We start from the raw sequence: 4,685 nt of genomic DNA, 5'->3' as shown, positions 1-4,685 counted from the left end.
CGTGCTGTGCAGGTAGTGCCTAGTCCTAGATTAGCCTACTATCACAATAGGGGCTGCAAAAGTCCAGAGTTTATTTGCATCTTACAACCGGAGCAGTGCTACCATGGTGCGGTCATTCACAGCCCGAGAGAGAGCTACCGCAGCATCGCTTCGTGTTTCCTGGATATTGAAAAAAAATAAAAGGCCATTCACAGACTCTGAAACCGTAAAGGACTGTTTGCTGGCCATCGTGGGTGAGGTGATATATGACGATAAAATTAAAACAAGCGTGGCATCTGCTATAAAAAAAAAAAACCCATAGCGCTGTCAGATACTTCCAACAGTCGTAGAGTTGAAATTGTTGCTGCAGATGTGTCTGAAACGCTTTTAGGAGACCTGAAGAAAGCTGAGACCATGTCTGTAGCAGTGGATGAGTCCACAGACAAAACTGATCCTGCTCAGTTGTGCATATATGTCCGCTATTTTGACGGCAAATGCTTCTGAGAGGAGCTACTCGGCCTACTGCCGTTAGAAGGACACACAACTGGCGATCTAGTCTTTGGAAGAGTTTCCACTTTTTTCAAAGACAGTGTTCTGGATATGAAGCGCGTGTGCATGCTTGTGACAGATGGGGCTCCATCCATGACAGGGAAAGGGAGTGGTTTGGCAGCAGTTGATCTCCTGACACTGTATTGTGCATTCCAGCGCTCAAAACAACAATGGACAGCTTGATGACTACAATTAATTTTATTTGCTCCACATCGAGCCTCCAACACCGCTTATTCTGCATGCTGCTGTCAGAAATGTCTGCTGAAATGACTGGCCCAGCTAACCTTCTTGGTTTGAAAATTTGGCCCAACTGAATTTGTAATTGAAAAGCCCTGTACTATACTATGACTTTTTTACTTTTTCAACATACTATACTATGACTTTTTTTACTTTTTCAACCTACTGTACTATGAACTTTTTTTACTGTTTTTGACATACTTTACTATGACATTTTTTTTACTTTTATCGACATACTATGCTATGACATTTTTTACTTTTTCAACATACTATACTATGACTTTTTTTACTTTTTTCAACATAGGCTATTATATTATGACTTTTTTCAACGTGCTATACTATTACTTTTTTTACTTTTTCAACATACTATACTATGACTATTTTATTTTTTCGAATACTTACTATACTTTTTACTTTTTCGACATACTATACTATGATTTTTTACTTTTTTCGACATACTATACTATGATTTTTTTTACTTTTTCAACATACTGTACTATACATTTTTACTGTTTTTGACTACTTTACTATGAAATTTTTTTTACTTTTATCGACATACTATACTATGACATTTTTTACTTTTTCAACATAGGCTATATATTATGACTTTTCAACGTGCTATACATTACTTTTTTACTTTCGACATACTATACTATGTCTTTTTTACTTTTTTGACACACTAACTATGACCTTTTTTACTTTTTTCTATGCTATACTATGACTTTTTTTTTACTTTTTTGACATACTATACTATGACCTTTTTTACTTTTTTCTATGCTATGCTATGACTTTTTTTTACTTTTTTTGACACACTATACTATGACTTTTTTTGACATACTACACTATGTCTTTTTTTACTTTTTTTGACACACTATACTATGACCCTTTTTACTTTTTTCTATGCTATACTATGACCCTTTTTACTTTTTTCTATGCTATACTATGACCTTTTTTACTTTTTTCTATGCTATACTATGACTTTTTTTTACTTTTTTGACACACTATACTATGACCTTTTTTACTTTTTTCTATGCTATGCTATGACTTTTTTTACTTTTTTTGACACACTATACTATGACTTTTTTTGTTGACTTTTAAGTTTAATGCAGCAGTGTAGTGCCCCAGTGGTTAGAAGCGCGGCCTCATAGTGCGAAGGTTCTGGGTTTGAATCCGGGTAGTTCTTCTCTCTCTTTACGAAGTTTAGATGTTCTCTCCATGATTGCGTTTATTTCCTCCTGATGTTCCGATTTCCTCCACAATCTATAAAAATGTGTCATGACTTTATTTTCCTTTTTTCAACATACTATACTGTTTCCTTTTTTCATACTTTTTTGACATACTATACTATGATTTTATTTTCGGACATGCTATACTATGACTTTTTAAAACATACTATACTATGACTTTTTTAAAGATACTATACTGTCTTTTTTTAACTTTTTTCGACATCTTATACTGTGCCTTTTTCTGTTGGCTTAACACTGTGGCCTCACAGTAATAAGGTTCTGGGTTTGAATCCAGTTGTGCTCTTTCTGTGTGGAGTTTGGATATTCTCGCCATGATTGTGGTGCTCTGATTTCCTCAACAATCTAGAAAAATGTGCTGTGACTTTGGTTGACTTTTGCCAACATTCTGTACTGTTTCTTTTTTTAACTTTTTTTGACATACAATACTATGATATTTTTACACTTTTTTCGAAACACTATACTATGACTTTTTTTTTTTACTTTTTTCGCCATACTATACTATGACTTTTTTGGACATACTTTACTATGACTTTTTGTTTTTACTTTTTTCGACATACTATGCTATGACTTGCTACAGACAACTGCTGCGGTTCTTCTAACCATGACACAGCAATTTCACCAGAAAGACACATTACAGACAATAATATCAACATTAACACAACATTAAGTCAATAATTTATGTTAATGGTATATCTTGTGTATTTCTGTGTGTTTTTTGCATTTGTAATTGTAACAATATTATTTAATTTATGAAGGAGAAGAAGTAGAAGAAGAGTCGTGTTAAGTTACTGCTGATAAAGATTCAATGTGGCTGCATTATAATGAAAACTTTTAAATAACAATGTAATACTTGTATATTAATACAACCAAAACAAGTGTGGTTCTGCTCACAGTGCAGTAGGCTGTCCTTAAGTGGCTCAGGACACATGTGTTTGAAATGTTTATTATAAAAGGAGAACAACGTTTTTGGCGGCCAGACGTCAACTTATTACTCAAAATAAAAGTTACTAAAGACCTTACTTTCCATTTGAATTACATTTCAGTTAACTTCAAGTCATATATAAACATTCAATGCATCTGCATTTCCCAAATCTTTTTTTTTTAACATGCTTGTAAGTACTGCATTTTATCTATCACCTCTTTCAATACAAAATCATACAGTCCCATTTTTTACAGAAATATATTTAATCTTTCAGTTTTTTAGGGTGATGCCTTTTTGTTCCATGCAATGGATTTGTCGCATAATAATAATATATATTTCTTTTTTCAGCCTTTTCAGTCAATAATTAGAACTTCCATTTTCAACAGTGTTCCAGTTTAGCTTCCAGCTTTTTAAGCAAGGTATTTCAGCTCTTAGTTTATTTGTGTAATGCCGTTCAGGTTCCAACTCTGACAGTTTTACATTTCAACTTTCAGGTTTTCAGCAGTGCAATGCATTTGAGATTTTCCCCAAATTGTTTAATTCTTCTGCATTTTCATTAATGTTTCTTTTAGCTCTCTCTTCTCTATTTATTCATACGTTCAGCTAGAAAAAAAATGATCAAATTAGTTTGTTTTATTCCGATTTTCAATCCAAACCATTACCTATAGCAATTTATTACATTTTATTTACATTAAAAACCAGAAAGCCTCTCACAAGCTGTACATCGATCTGCATTCACTGACACCAAAGTGGAAATTTAAAGTCACTCAAAGCCATTTGCTTACACAATATTATAATGTGTTAAAATGACGTAAAATGATTTTTCAAAGAAATTGAACAATATATAATAGCAATGAAAGCCATTGATTACCTTGAAGTTAGGGTTACCAATTACTGGAAATAACAAATGGCAAGAGACCCGGTTGTTTATGACCTTGCTGCTCTTTTAGCATTTCCCATTATTCTTTTATTTGTCAATTATCAGCCGCACTTTTAAATCAATCAACTATGCTAAAGTCTCAAATCCATCCAGGGACGTTACATTATGCCCAATAAAATAATTTAGAAAGCTGCTAATGGATTACGGTTATATTCATGGACAACTTTAATACATTTGAGCTCTACCCAGGGGCCCATTAGAAACAAAGAAACATGTTCTTCTTAAGTCAGCTAACATCAGTGAATCCATTAAATGTATTTTGTCATTTTTTGTACAGCTGCACTATAAGTATACCACTTTCTTATTTAGCATGTTGTGTTCATGCACTGACCAAAATGATTAGCTACCATGCCCATATGCATATCTTCTCTGCCCACCCCCAACATGACTTCTGGCTATGCTACAGCTGGCAACCCAAACATCGTAGTCAATGAGAGCTTATACTTGACCTTTTAAGACTTTAAATTATTTATAAACCCTTAATAAACGCCATTAGTTACAACTACGTTTTATAAAAGGTATCTTATTCAAAAGTGGTAACATAATACTATTGTTTTAAAGAAAACGTTTTCTGATGGTTCGGTACCCAAATGCCCGATTAATTAAAGGTAGCTGTGACTTCCTTATGCATACAGACTTTGTGTCAATCTCAAACTACACCCCCAATTTTCTCCCATGTCTTCAAACACATCAAAGAAATTAAACAGGGCATCGGATTCATGTTGAACTCCCACGTAGTGGACGTACCAAGGCTCAGTGAAATCACTGCAGAGAGAGGTGAAAATGTTTTTAGTCCAAGGCCATTTGATGA

At 33.7% G+C, this 4,685-nt stretch overlaps 1 protein-coding gene across 1 annotated transcript in view; it reads right to left on the bottom strand.

Annotated features, from left to right (window-relative positions):
• Nucleotides 1–3,028: 3,028 nt before the first annotated feature.
• gpr68 (G protein-coupled receptor 68) overlaps nucleotides 3,029–4,685 on the bottom strand; it is a 25,423-nt gene continuing 23,766 nt past the window's right edge. Inside the window, exon 7 of the mRNA XM_032500134.1 lies at nucleotides 3,029–4,685. This exon is cut by the window's right edge and continues 605 nt beyond it. The gene's annotated coding sequence lies outside the window, so the exon portion shown is untranslated.

This window comes from Etheostoma spectabile, chromosome 20 (assembly GCF_008692095.1).
Source record: "Etheostoma spectabile isolate EspeVRDwgs_2016 chromosome 20, UIUC_Espe_1.0, whole genome shotgun sequence".
NCBI classification, from domain to species: Eukaryota; Metazoa; Chordata; class Actinopteri; order Perciformes; family Percidae; genus Etheostoma; species Etheostoma spectabile.
The sequence above is the reverse complement of the archived record's forward strand: the minus strand, read 5'-3'. Positions and strand labels throughout refer to the sequence as shown.